The sequence below is a fragment of the Acomys minous genome, assembly GCF_964271855.1.
Source record: "Acomys minous genome assembly, chromosome: 13".
In the NCBI taxonomy this organism is placed as follows: Eukaryota; Metazoa; Chordata; class Mammalia; order Rodentia; family Muridae; genus Acomys; species Acomys minous.
The window spans coordinates 74,520,056-74,535,891 of NC_140495.1; the positions used below are offsets into that span (position 1 = coordinate 74,520,056).

At 35.5% G+C, this 15,836-nt stretch overlaps 1 long non-coding RNA gene across 1 annotated transcript in view; it reads right to left on the bottom strand.

Moving 5' to 3' along the window:
• LOC311582244 overlaps window positions 1-15,585 on the bottom strand; it is a 46,841-nt gene extending 31,256 nt beyond the window's left edge. Inside the window, exons 1-2 of the long non-coding RNA XR_014774050.1 lie at window positions 15,469-15,585; window positions 4,209-4,284 (exon numbers count right to left, since the gene is read on the bottom strand). This is a non-coding gene — a long non-coding RNA (uncharacterized lncRNA). The remainder of the gene's footprint in view (window positions 1-4,208; window positions 4,285-15,468) is intronic.
• Between the last annotated feature and the right edge of the window lie 251 nt (window positions 15,586-15,836).

Below are 15,836 nucleotides of genomic sequence, written 5' to 3' on the forward strand. Positions count from 1 at the left end.
GCTTATGTCAAATTTTTAAGGTTTCAAAAACATTTTCATCTAATAGCGCATCATGTGTTTCTTTCCTCATTTTGTAATTTCAAATGCCTGGAAATACAATATATGGCGTAAAATCCCCGAAACTATTAACTGACTGAGAGAAAATTCTAGTGCCTTCCCTGAAGGAGAAAGTAAATGGGGATAATGAGGCAGGTTGTGCAGCTATAATGCCTTTGTTTTATCTTCTTTATATGAAAGTGTTCAATAACATTGAAAACGGCTTCCTTAAAACAAGCAATAATAAAGTTTTTAAGGTGGCCATATGGTTCTAAATAAGAGTGTAATTTTTATCTATGTATTTATGCTATATCAGTATTATGTGTTCAACTAGTCGTGACAAATGAGATAGTATTTGGAGAGATCCTTATGGATTGAATCGAAATAATATCTAATATTTTAAAATTATTTGTTTAATATTTGACCTTAATCTAACATTAGGTATTTAAGAGTTGTTTTTGGAAGATGTTAAGCTGATCTGAAATTTCTTTAGGTTTTCTTTTATTTTCTTTTTAATTTCTTGAAAGCAAATGAATCAGAAATGGTAATTGTTGAAAAGAAGGCATCAGTCCAACTGTTTTAGTTCTGAGCCTTAAACTCAGTATTTAGAGTGAAAGAAGGAGGAGACGGTGGATGGCCAATGGGCAGTTAGTCCCCATTTCCAATGTATAAGAGTCAATACTTAGAGTGTCTCAGAAAAGGGTCTATCCAAAGGGTCAAAATAAAACTGAACAGATAGAAAAGATCCAGAACATAAGTCAGGAGGTAATAACTATAAAACCTTGTGGGGAATATTAAGAGATGGATTTAAGGAGAAAACAGTTTACATCAAGATTGTTTCATTTAGTAGGGTTAGATGCAGTTGAGTAACTGCCTGGGACCATGTCCCAGAGTTCTAAAGAAGGATAAGGTAATTGTAATTAGCTGTTTGTTGCATCACACTCTGTGTAAGTAACAACTATATGGAACCTTTGTGAAAGAAGTAAGCTAAATTCAGAATCTAATTGAGTCATTTTCACAGGATTGTTTATCAAACTTTCAAAAGCACCACTTGGATATCCTGGATAATAAGAAAACTGCAAGTTTGATGACAGAGTGTCTGGCAGTCTTCTTTAATCAGAGAACACAGGTGGATAGGATACGCATCCTGTAATTAGATTTGCTAAGAGGAAGACTTGAAAGCCAGGGTAAAGGGCATGGCCAATTGAACTAGCATGTAGGTTTCATACCATAGGGTGGTAGCTCATGTATAAACTCCCTTTTCCACATCATCTTCATATCATTTTGGGAGATATTGAATGTAGAGTAATTGTTATTGGCCCTTCTGTTGTTTGAGATATTTAGGATCTGGATTTGGGTTCTTAGATCCACCCCTGGGCAAGAAAATCTGTCGCATCGCCATGTGAGACATGAAGAATAGGTCATCTTCCCTGTATGTAGGAAAGAGTTTTTTCTGGCTTCACCAACACAGGAAGAGCTTGGAAGATACACACAGCCAGAGACAGGAACCACAGCCATCTAATGGGTCTTTTTTCCCTATGCATTCTTTTTTTTTATTTTTTACATATACATTTATATTACTACACATAAGTAAAATAAACTACATGCAACAAGAAGAACCATGAAACAGTCAGGACTTTTATAAATGTTATAGTCACAGTGATTTGGCTATTTGTATTTGCATTTGGCAAAATTGAAGAGAACATCTTTCCTATCCTGGTGAGTCTAAAATTCTGAGTGTAAATCATTATTATACCTCATTGCTATCAACTTAAAACATTTATCTAGACCTAAAAACATCTTAATCAATCCCTAAACAACTAATCTTAATTGTAAGACTAAACTAACTGTTCTTCATCCCCATCAGAGACTTGTGAAGGAATAAAATTTACCTGAGTGAACTGGAAGTGCAGGTCAGCAGCTTCCAAAATGAAAAAATGACAGAGACAGTTAGCTACCTGAACAGTCACCCAAAACACTACTGCAATAAGGCCAGCATTCAATTTCATCTGATGAGAAGGGCTACTATTCGAGTCTGAGGATGTCGGGCCATGAAAGTGAACTATAAATATGACTGATTATACTTAAGCATTCATTTTTATAAGAAGTTTTTAATATACCAGATTTTGAATATTATTTTACATTAAACAAATTAAATTTATCTTACTCTTGTTTTAAATTGCTTTAGGGTTAACTTTGACAATATATATATAGAAGACTATATAATGGGACATATAAAATTGTTTTTCTATGTAAACAATTTATATTTGTTCTCAGCATGACTACAAGCACAACTCTGAACAGGGTAAAGTTTTTATCATTTATACAGTAACTTTTATTAATTTATTATGTTTATGAGTTTAAAAGAAAATTGTATCTTTTATACGATTGGTTTTGTATAAGTTTATCCTTGTGAAGTTTGTACTTTAAACACTGTAATGTTGAAACTGGAGATCTTTTAGTGTAAACCATAGCTACAGGCTATGGAGAAAGACCAGGAAATTCATATTTCTGAGTCTTATATAATGTATTCTTAAAAAATACCATAGTTTTTTTATATGACTCAGTATCTTAAACAATGTAAAGCTTAACAGAGGGAGGAGTGTGTGAATGGGAAGATACACGCAAGGGATAACAATCGGGATGTAATCTGAAGAAATTAAATTTTTTTAAAAAGGTAGAAGAGGAAAAATGATTACGCATACATCTTAAGCCAGTTTCAGTTAGCATGAATAGGCAATTATAACCATAGGAATTTATAAACCACAGTCATGAAACATGTTATTCATAAGGCTTCTTTTCCATAAGCTTTTATAAACTACTCAGATCTTCTACCACTTGGATTTAAGTTTTGAGATTTTGACCTCATCTGTTATTATTATTTTTTAATTATTAGGATAAAATCACATTCCATATATTTTCTATTTTTCTAAATAAGAGTTAAATCCAAGTTTATATATATATATATATATATATATATATATATATATATATAATCAATAATCAAATGCTTATTATGTTTTCTCTACAACCCAAGAGATTATATTTGCAGATATTAGTCTAAAATCTATAAAAATAATGTGAAGACAAATATTTACTACTCCTGATTTTCTTCTTGATAAGACAAGAGCTGCCCACCAATAATAAAATAAGAAAATAAAACAAAAATGCTGCCCTTTACTTACTGCTGCACCAACATACACTCAATAGAGATAGGCCCACTATAGATATGAATTCAAAATTAAATGACAGTTTCCTTTCTCTTTATGCCTAGAGGACATCTGAGAGGGACATTGCACGGATTCTAGCCACTCTAATAACCATCAATGTCCTCAAAGTCAATCCTGGGTTCACCACTTTGGAAAGCACCTTGGATTACAAAGGGAATTGGGAAGGAAGAGCACAGCAGACAGATGCCTTTGTAAGCTAAAAAAGAGATTCTGGCCTCTGATCTAGACATTTAGAAACTATTATTTCCTCTGACTTTTCCCTCATATATGAGGAGAAAGAGCACTGACACAAAGGATGGCCAAAGTCATTAAATCACTCAATTGATAATAATAATAATAATAATAATAATAATAATAATAATAATAATAATAATAATAATGATAAGGCAGGCAGGCTTTTAAAATATTTGTGTCCAGGAGCTGTCTCTTCCCTAAATGTGGGACTCAAGAGATCAGCACTAGAAATAGTTAAGGTAATGATTTTCATAGTTCATTAGGAGGAGGTTTCGAAAGGGGCATTTGGCAGACAAACAGGCAGGGTTACAGAAGCAGAAAGCAAGCATAACAAGTCAGTCATAACAATCTCTTGATACAAAGATATGTTTGGAAGGTGGTAATAACAAGATAGCCATAACAGAGTAGTCAGAAGAAGGTGTTCATAACAGCAGATGATCATAATAACTTTTTAAAACAAAGGCATGGCTGCTATTTCCTGAAATGGAGAGTACAGAACCCATTTTAGCTAAAGTTACAGGTGGAGCATAGCCTAACTTTTAAGAAACAGATTTAATCATAAATAGGGATGAACCTACTTTGTCTTTTCTATAAGATAACCTTTAAGACACCCCATTTCCCTTAAGGGGGTTGGGTAGGTTTTTGGTTGCTTTCTTGGGCTTTGGGGGTTTATTTTCACAGAGAGTTATATGTCACTATTGGTCTTACCCAGAGAGGAAACGTGGTTGGTCTCAGGGAGGTCCCTCTTTTCCTTTATACTCTTTCTTTGGTTTGGAGATGGGAGCTGAAAAGAGAGAAGGTAGAATATAGAAGTGTGTGAGGAAGATAGGACAAAATGTGGATTGTTGAGTTGACTCCTCAACTTAAGGCCTTACCTGTGCTCACAGGGTTATTTCTAATTCATTGGTATAGAAATTTGTATATTGATTCAAAATAAGTTTGATTTCAGTACATTGGTTTAGAATTCAAATTTAAGATTATTCATCATACACATTATATATATTTTTCTACTCTAATATTAGGTACCCATACCACTCAAATCAAAATACAAGGTTTACCTCCAATACTTTGAAAATGCTACTGTAAGCTGTTTAGGATAAATAAGTTAGACAAGTTAATTGTCAATTGATCAAATCATGGTCATTTCCATTACTAGTACATTATATCACAAGAATATATATTCCAGATGGAACAGGTATGATTCAGTAGACAGATAAGGTATAATAGATAAGGTCTTCAAAAACCTCAAAATCCTACAGAATATGGCATTCAAAGATGTTTATATTAATGATTCTTTGACAACAAGAAAGGTTAACTCCTGGCAATACCCAGCCTACCTCAAAGATGATTATGAGCATCAGTGAACTCCCTCATGGAGATGGTTTCAAATATGGCAAACCAGCCAATCATCAAAACGTCCTCATTTCTACCTCTGACAGAATTCTGCCTAAAACATTGCAAGCTTGGGAGGAGGCAGAGTTGATGGCCAAACTCTGCCAAGACAGGGTAAGTAAGTCTCAATAGTTCCTGCCTCACAAATAAATCTGTCAGATATACTGGGCCAGAAGGCTGAAGATGATGCTCAGGAATTTTAGAGAACTATGGGTGACTGTTCAGGCAGGAAACTGACTCAGTCATTTTTTTAAAAATTAAAATTAGAAACTGCTAACTCATACTTCATGTTTACTTAGATAATTAATTTTACTCCTTTGCAAGTCTCTGATGGGGCTGAAGACCGATTAGTTGAGTTTCACAATTATGCCCAGTTGTTTAGGGGTTAAGATGTTTTTAAGTCTAGATAGTTGTTTTAAGTTGATAGAGATGAGACATGATAGATATTGAGTTACATTCAGAATTTTAGACTCACAGAGATAGGAAAATGTTTTCTTCAAGGTTGCGAAATATAAACAGCCAAAACACTATGAATGTAACATGAAATTCCTGATTGTTCTGTGGTTCTTCTTGTTGTAAGAAGTTTATGTTGCATAGGTGAAATAATATTAATGTATATATATATAAATAAAATTAAAAAGGATAACCTTTAAGACTAATATGAAGGCAAGCTGGTTTAATGGGTCCCCACTTGTCATGTGTGTCCCTGTCAAATCTTTGATAGGGTTTTAGTATCTTTTATCTGTGGGAAAGCAAAATTTGTAGTCTATTGGAAGATGCATAATTTTAGAAAGTATACCTCTTTGGTTAGTATAGAAAATTATTAAGGCCATATAATCTTGTCATGTCAGTAGGTACATTAGATCCCCATTTTGTCCCCTTTGCCAGGTAACCTAACATTCCAGTCTTCTGTTGAGGTTGGGCACAATGTATTCTCTTCTGTAACGGCATCTCAGCTGAAATTAGGATGCCACTGTCAAGGCCCAGGGAAACTGAAGTGTTAGTCAAAGAGTAGGAGGGGATTAGGTCAATGGAGAATTGATCAGAAGCATTTCCTTTGATAACCCAGGTGAAGGAACAGGAAGCAATCACATGAACTAAACTGGTTTGAATCAGTTCTCAATGAATCCAGGGTTTTCCAGTTTTGTGGGACTACCTGGGACTGGTGCAGTATAAATCACCCTTTGAACAATTTGTTGTCCACAGCTGATTTCTGGATATTGTCTATTAGCCAAATGGCACTCTGCCAAGACCGATATAGCCTAGGGCCAGAGTTAAAGTTAAAGAACTTAAATGAGATTTTTGTATTTAGAACTTTCCCTTCAGGACTAGGCAATAAGCAGGGAAGCTTGGAGTGTTGATTGCTAGGAGTACTTATTTGAAGTTCATTTAACTGACGAGAGCTATATCTAAGACTTACAAGTTTCTCAACCCTCTGAAACTTACATTACCATTGTTTGTAATGTGAATGATATTCATTTTGTAGAATAAATATCTAACAGATATCTGTAAAACAGCTGGAGTAGACTCATGCATTCAATTTATAGAAAAAGCTCAAACTTTGGGTTAAAAACCAAAACTTTTTTTTCTGTCCAATGGCTTGGATATACAGGTTGCATAGAGATTTTTTAACATGATGAGAAATATGTTTAAATTTAAATTTAGAATAAAATCAGAGAAAATTTAAGATCTTGAGCTTGTGACAACTAATAGTAAGTTAGTGTTTTACCAGATTATCAAAACTTCATTGATTAATGATATATTTTTGAACTTTTGAAATCTTAATATACCAATGTCACTGAGTAAATTTTACTTATATACCATAAGTGATTTTTAGAGTCTCATAACTTATTTAGGCACTTTATATACTCAGATGTTTATAATTTAAATTAATTTAGCCTTTTATCATTTATATAAACCATAAACTTTTAAAATAGTATTTACCATTGGACATATATACAATGTTCATTACTGGTAGCAGTCATTGAAAAACAAGTTTTTTAAATAGTAAAAGTTATATCTGAAACTTGTTTATCCTATAATATGTAGTCGGTTAGTAAGGCAAATCTGCCTGTGAGTTTGCCTTTTTTATCAAGTGATCTAATCGCTCTAGAAAAATAAGGCCTGAATGTTACATATGAAATGCATTCACCAGACAGCTGAATCTGGATTAATAAAGCTACAGTTAGCTGTCAGCACCATCAGCAGGGAGTATAAACCAACAGCCTATGTATCGGTTAAAATGATAGAGATTTACCACCTATCTGGATTATTAACATAGGCTCCCTTGGTAGTCTTTAATGTTTTGATGGGGTAGAGGTTGTCGGACTTTGGCTGTCACATGGGATGGTATTACATCTTTAGATGTTACACAGGCCAGTGTAGACCTTTAGCTGCCAGACCCAGAAAATGTGAAGGATTTTCCTGAGAAGGAGGAATGTGGAAAACCCGACCCACTTTGAAGTCAATGCAACATAGTTTTTATAGGTAGCAAATGAAGCATGGAGAAGTTTTTCCTAGTGGTTAGTGCTGTCATAATTCAGATGGCATTGTTTGTGCCAGTCATCACTGGAGACTGGAGGGTCCTGTCTAAGAGCTGACATTTCTGCTATAGGAAGCTTTTCCATTAAACATTTTAAGTCTATGTTCAGCAGATCTTTGAAAAGTTTGAGGCTATTATGTATACCTGATTTTAAGTAATTTTTTAAAAGTTTCTTATTTTAGGTTTAGCCTTGAAAACATACAAGGGGGAAATTAAGCTTGGCCCTGTAAATGAATCATATTTGTAAACAATTCAATCACTTATAAGGTGGCTAATAATCTTCATATCTTAGTTGTCTTCAATAGTTTACAATGAGTTAATAGCTTTTATAAGATTAAGATTAGGATTTTAGAGTTTATTTCTGTTAAGTTTAGTCCTCAAAATTTTAACAAGTTCTGAATTAAAGCTCTTTTAGTATTAAAACAAAACTTTAAATTATAAATATAGTCCATAGGAAGACTGGTTCCTTTCATAGGACACCACTTCAGAATATCACAGTTTCTTGTATGACTCATCAAAATAACGTTGTTGAGAAAGCTCTCCTAAATCTTTCTCAGGTTGAGCTTCTAAACATAAAATGCATGTTGTGGGTTGATATATTTTAGTCAACAAGGACAATCACCCAGAAGCAGAACTACCAGAGTTACACAGCAAGGCTACTGTATTTGGAGACTTTCCCAGTACTATGGACTTTGATGAATTAGGTCTTTGTTTTACTTTTGGCTGGTGTTGTTTTCTATGAGCTGTTTACAACCTGAATGATAAATTTACACATACATGAATTTCTAATTATCAACCATGTGCTTTAAGTTTTAAGCCAACTTTTGTTACATATTCTACAGATTTTAAACCATATCTAATAAACTTATAAATTGCTAGGTATAGAAAGTTCATGCAGTAGTCACATGAATCTTGAGATACAGTTTGTATCTTGGCAAAAATTTTTATTAATTTATTTATTCATTTAAAAGTGTGATTACAAACCTTGAAAGAGGGGTTTCTTCTCTCTATCCAGAAGACCAGAGTGCATATACATTTAGCATGGTAAGAAATACTTTTAGGTCTATACTTAAAAGACAGCTAGAAAAAAAAATTTAAATCCTGAGCTTGTGACTATGATAGGAGTGTATCATATAGTAAAAGGTTTTACCAGAATTAGAGTAATAGCTTATCAGAACTCCATTGATTAATGTCAAGACGCTGAGCATTTTGTCTTAATACATTAGTATAGCAAGGGGACTAAGTCTGAAGCATTTTTCATTTCTTTTATGTACCTTAAGTCATTTTCTTATCACCACTTAAGCTGTAAGGTCTTCCAACCTTTATAACTTGCATTTACCAGCCTTAATACACCTTCTTAGACCCTTTTTTTTAGATCCTCCTAACTTAAGCGTCTGTATCCTCAGACCTTACATAAGTGTTACATGTTTTTCCTAACTAGTTAATCGCCATGAGACACATGGCTGATTGCTGGGAGCAGTCACTGTAATGTGAGTTTTTTTATTTTTAGATAAAGGAATAGTAAAAAACGTACATTGAAATATCTTTTCTGAGTCTAGTAACAAAGTAGACTGCATCTAGAGTAAATGGTAGTAGCTCTAGGAGACTAAGGCTTGAAGACTGATTTTTACATATGAAGAGAATGAAGAAGAAGGCATCGGAAACATTTGTCTTTGCTGTTAAACTAATAAATATTTCACAAGTCTGGACTTAAAACCCATCAGAGACCAGAGAAGGATAAATTTCTCCTGAGTAAGCAGGAATTGCAGACCAAGCAGCTTCTGAATCTATTAAAAATGAGAGACTTACCAGTTACCTGGACAGTCACCTCCAGGTTTCTCCATGGTTGGCATGGCATTCATCTTTGGCTGTCATGATTTGACAGACCTTTCTGTGAAGCAGGGATTTTTGAGGGACTGTCATATCTTTGTCTAGGCAAAGTGGAGGAGTCAACTTTAGAGTGTCCTACCTGTCCACACTTTGGACAGTATGCTATCAGCAGTCTAGTTAAAGGGCAGTATACATCCCAGTGGCAGCTTTGCCACATTGAAAGCAATTTCTAAGTGTAGGTTCTTCTGTGCCCATCTTCCTTGAAGCAGAAAAGGGGTGCTGTCAGAAGTTGGCATGTCTATCACAAAAGCTTCTTATTGGACATTTTAAATGTCATATGCTGAAGAGCTACGAAGAATTTGAGGACCACCTGCACATCTAAAGTATATCTAAATAGAAAAATGTTGCTCTCTGCTTAATTTTGAAGACATGTACAGGAGGCTAAATAAAGCTTAACCTTGTAATTAATTACATTAGTACGTAGCATGACTACAAATATATTTCTGCACATATTAAAAGATAAGATCATTTATAAGATGACTGACTACCAACTTGCATTTCTTAGTTATCCTTTAGCAGTTTACAACAATTTAGTAACTTTCATAAGACTAGGGTATTTCATTACATTCCTTTAAGATTTAGCAATTTTGAATGAAAGCTATTCTAGCATCAAAACAAAATGTCTAATCATAGATACAGTTTATAAACAGACTGGAAACATTATTGATCCTACTATATTGCACCATTATAGCCCATTGTAGTTTTCGGTATGATTTATGTTATCCAAACATCTAAAGCTTAAAAGACAAAGAAGCTAGACAAGTATTAGTGTGAACCAATGTAAACCTTAGGAGTTTACAGGTCTTGATTGTCAAATATACCTTCTTTATCAAAGAGATGTTGTTACATATCTAACTTTTGTAGCAGCTTGGCCTTAAGAACTTAGCAAAGACTTAAGTATATGGTTTTAACTGAAAATCCTTGTTGTTTTACTTTACCAATAAAGACTCAGGAGGCAGATGTTGTAGTAAAAATCCTGCTAGTTCAGAGAGGTAGAGAAAGTATCCAGCTGACTGTTCTTCTTAGCTCATGTACTGATGGAAAAGGCATCAGAAGTCTCAATAGCTCAGCTGACAGCCCAGGAGGAAAAGAAGAAAGAAAGAAAGAAAGAAAGAAAGAAAGAAAGAAAGAAAGAAAGAAAGAAAGAAAGAAAAAGAAACCACAAGATCAAAGCTTGCTAGTGCAAAGCCCAAAAAGCCAAAGGCCAAGATCTGAGGAACTCAAAAGCTAGAGAGCTAAGATCCATAGAGCTAAGAGCTAAAGAGCAAAAGAGCTCAAGCTAAAAATCCCAAGACCCCATGAGCTAAAGCACCCTTCTACTTCTACATGCTGTCTTAAATATCCCTCTATTCAAAGTCCCTCCTACTGTTTAATCCCTGTCAGCTGGTTTCTAGCTCTACCTTTTGACCTTGAGTTAACTTTATTAGATCCTATGTACAGATAGCTCTTGGATTAAAGTTCATAACCTCTGTGATCAAAGACAGGATTTACAATTCATAATCTCAGGGATCACACTGGGATCAAATATCTGGCAACATAAGTAGTTAGACATACATTTAAATTAGCTTTTGTTAATTGGACCTTTATAGCCTTGAAATTTTATCATATATGCAATATTTTAAACTAGAGTTCAACAACAAAATTAGTATGTTGTTGCAAGTATAACTCATTTCTATCATCATAGAAAAAATCCGTACCAATCTAAAATATTTGAGACCTGTTGCTGTCTTAGTCTAAAAAGGAGATATATTAATAAACTAATGGCTCAGTAGGAGCTAGAAATTTTATAATTTTTGATATATACCATGTGCTTATCCTAAGATGGTGAAGTCATATGGCAGGTTGCAAGCTATGTGGCTGACATAGCAGCTATTTAAAAACATTTATTTGCCTTATAGATATATCTATATAAATATACCTATTTAAATGAGCTACATGCAAATTACATGCATACATATATATACACATTGATTTTTTAATTATAAGCCTTTTATTATATGTTTAGAGCCAAATTTTGTTGCAGATTATCAAGATTTTAGACCATACCCAATGAACAACTTACAAAACTTTAGATTAGAGTATATATCATAATGTTATTAAGTTTTTTTTGGGAGATCCGAGTGCAAAGAAATCAGTGATAGAAAAAATTTTAAGATTGGGAAAGTAGAACCTTATGCACAGAGCAGAGCGAGTTTATATATAAAATATTTGGGGTGTGTCCAAATTCTAATAGAATCTAAGTCCATGAAGGAAGAGAGTGTGCTTAACTCAGCACAGGCTGGCTGTGCAAAGCCAATAGAGTAGAGGGAGCAGTCCATGTTGCAGACTGCAAGACCAGAGTACTGCAAGATTGGATTTTAGAATTTGGAATCAAATTCACAGGCAAATGATACCTATGTACCTCTGGAGTGATTCTGATGGCAGATACTGCAGGAAAAGGATGTATGTTGGATTGCTACACGTTCGGCTTTTATCCAACTCCAACTAGTTGCACACTTACAGGCAAGGCATTTCTGCAGTGTTGGGAGGAATACCAGGCAGAAATAAACAGAGCTTGGAGCAAGTAAAAATGAATACAAAAGGGAGAACTTTTCCTTGTTCCAGGATGGCTCGGCAATATATTAAGGCCAGATTCGACAAGTTTAGGAGTCAGGTATACCAGGACATGGTACCCATAGATGAGAAGAAGAGTCCTAGGTTTGGATCTGAGGGATCCCACGATACATAAGGGAGACCGAACTGAAAAGGCACAAGCTGTCTAGTGCATCATCATTCATTTGGCAGGGGCCAGGGATAATCCCTAGCTGACACAATTTACCCGGTACCATGATTACTGAGAGAAGCCAAGAGGGCAAGAACAGTGCTGGAAATGGGAGATGGTCAGACTGAGACAAGCATTTAAGCCAAGTTAGAAAGAGAACCCACTAATTGTCCATGTTGGATGCAGTGACTCGCAATCAGTGGACAAGAAAACAGATCTGTTGCAGGTGCAGCGGCAAGGAGAATTCCAGTGTGGCCAGGCACCATGAGAGCGCCCCTCCTAGATCACAGCATCAGTATTGTGAAATATAAAGTGGCAAAGGACTATCTTGTTTGTGTGTAAGCCAAGGTGTAACTCTGAGAAATTAATGCAGTGTGACAGATATGGTGTTAAAGGAAGTTTATTGGGGGGAGGGGAGGGGAGTGAGGACCTGGGGAAGGAATAGAGGCAGATAAGTGGACATGGAGGCAGGCAGACAGACAAGAAGCAGAGTCATGAGAGGGAGTATGTGCAGGGAAAAGAGACAAAGAGAGCTAGGACGGGGAGTAGGTCCTTTCATCCACTTATCTACCACACACAAACCTGGCACAGTTGCTAGGATTTTGAGAGCAGGCCAGTGGAATTGTCTTTACAGCAGCAAGTTAGTCATGATGACAGGGTGGTAATAACAAGGTGACACCAGCAAGGTGGTTATAATAAGGTAGGTATAGCAAGGTAGACATAGCAAGAGGTGGTAGTAATAACCTTTTGAAACAAAGGCATGATTGACATTTCCTGGAGCAGGCACCACGGGACCATTTTATAGTCGAGGTTACAGGTAGGGACAAAGCCCAATTCTAGAGAAACATAGGTTTAATCATAAACAGAGATAAAGCTAGATTGCCTTTATTGTAAAATGGCTTCTTAGTCTAAGATGGAGACACTTCGGCTTATCAAACCTTCCCCAGGCTAATAACTCTTGACTTCACTTTTCCCTCACATCTCTTTGAGCCATCAATTAAGGAATCACTTTAATCTTTACACCTAAATATTAGACAAGTCAAACTATTGTTGCACTTTTGGGATGTAAGAACTCACCTTGACTGACATGCCTGACTCCCCTCTTCAATTGGCAAAAGTCAGGTCAGTTATAGTACCCTTTCCATAATATCAATTGGGGATAACTTATGGATCAAAAAAGGGATAGTTAATGAAAACAGCAAGTATAAATGGGGTAGGCATTTCAGCATAAAGTATTTTTTAAAATGTAATCAGTTTCTCACTTGGATCAAAGCCAAAAATGCTTTTGAGGCTCCTAGAAGCCTAATACGTGCCAGAAGCCCAGAGATTCCAAAAGTTTTTTTGGAGAGTGGGGGTACAGGGAGAGGGGCTCAATCTCTATTCTACACCAAAAATAGTTCTAGTGTTCCTTCTTAAGGGGCTAGGGGTGGTAAAATGCCAGTAATGGTCTGTTTTTTAAATTTTTATTTTTTTTCAAGTAAATAGAAATTCTGGCAGGAGATTAAACTTTACATTCCCTCTGGGTGGCCCCAATAGTCTTAAGAAGTGATCATTCCTCAAATGGCAAACTCAACTTAAACCATCCATAAGCCATTACTTTTAACAATAACTTACTGTTACAAGAGGCTTCAAAGAGTTGGGTATGTAAAGTGCGGAAAAAGTACATAGTAAAGATGAGCCTATTGAAAAAGTGGGACTTTTTTGTCATTTATTGTTTTGTTATTTATTTATTTATTTTTACATGCTCATTTATGTTATTATACATATATACAGTAAACTACCTATAGCAAGAAGAACCATAAAACAATCAGTAATATATAAGTGTTACATTCATAGTGTTTTGGCTATTTGTGTCTGGCAACTTTCAAGAAAATATCTTTCCTATCTTGGTGCATCTAAAATTTGTTTTTGTTTTTTATTTTTTAATCAAAGGTGGCTAGCCTGACAAAGATCCATTTTCCTTGAACATTCCTCATACCATAACATGCCTATTTCCCCAAACCTTAAATATTCCTGAGTTCTAGAAAACGCTTCCTCCTCATGCCTGATGATCTGGTACAGTCAGATTATGAATTCAGGTTCCCACCAATGGGATTAGATACAAAGATAAAGATCACTTTGACTTTATATGTATAATAACCCTGTTTGGATTCTGGCCCACCTTTTGTGCAAAAGAGTGTTGCCCTGCTAGACTATTTTCAGTTAGACCGTGGATTTCTTCTTTTGACACCAGGGTTACCTATTCCAACACAATTCTTTGCCATATTTGAGTACCGAACATCCCACAGTATAGCAAATAGACCATTACTTTGGAGATACTGCTGCCTCTCAGTAGAGTATGTGTACATCAGAACTGAAGACTTAATGACCTAAAAACTCCAATAGGCAGAGAATTTTCAGAGAGGAAACTTAACTTGACTGATAACATCTGTGGGCTATTAGGGTTCTGATAAGAGAACTGACATACCAAATTCTACTGGCATTTACCTCTTTGATACTGCAGGGGACCTGACCTGCAAAGGACATCGGGTGTTCCCTCCGTTCCCCTTTCTGCCTATGAAGCTTCTATGTCCCCTGCATCTCTCCACACAATCACTAGTTTCACGCTAGACTGCTGCCTTTGTAGGAATCTGATGAAATGACAATTCTGTTTCTGTAGAATTCAGTCACCTTTCATTTATTTCCACATTGCCTCCATTAATCCTGATATAACAAGGATCATTTCTAGGTTCTGAAAACCTGGAAAAAAAAATAGTCAGTGTTTTCTATCTTAACCTAGTCTAAGGAAAGAATATTTTGTATGTTTTTACAAGAATTTCTTAAGGTTTTGTGAGATGATGTCCAGGTTAAAATGCATAGGAATAACAAGGCACTCCTTGTTAGCTGACCTGTCAAAATTCAAGATAGGTAGGGAAACCGCTGAAAACAAAGAAAGAGGTACACCCCTAAGGTATAACGTTCTCCACTGACTTTAAGTTGAAGGAGATGAGACTTATGGCTTTATGCATCTTTATCTCAGTTTCAGTTAGGCAGATAGACCATTTCTCACCATACAATGTTCAGTGGAAAAACTATGAGCATAAAAAAAGAAAATTAGTTTTGTAAATATATGTATCATGTACTGATAGAAATATTACATGAGAAGAACACTTTAAATCAGCCCCAAATGAGTCTAGGCCAAGTTCTTTTCCTTTCACCCCCACTCAACTTCCTGAATCAGAAGAACAGTAAGAACACAGAGTACATAGCATATCTGGATAGCAATAGAAAAGAAAATACGGAGCCACTGAATATAATTTAGGCACAGATCCCTTTCTGAGATCTACTTGACTAGCAAAACATTTATTTAAATAAGAAGAGGAAAAGAAGAAATGGGTGTTTACCTCAGGTTAGAAGTTGCAGTGGATTCAAATCAACAAACCACATGTGGGCTGAGGCAGTGAGAGGTGGCAGTTGAAGGCACTGTGACAGCATTGAGGAGCTAGAGCTGACAGCATGACATCGAGGGACTCAGCAACTCCTAAGCAGATGCAGAAATGTACTGCCGTTTTAGCACAAATAGAGAATGGAGATTCGTAATGAGGAGATGACTCATGGAGGAAATGGAAGCATTATGCTGTGTCCTCAGTGAAGGAAGGAAAGGAAATGTACTGAAAAACAAAATGTTAAAATGAATCACTGGGAACTGATGGGATAAGCTTAATGTAACTAGAGTATTCAGGGACATAAAACTGTGGCTTCATGATTAAAA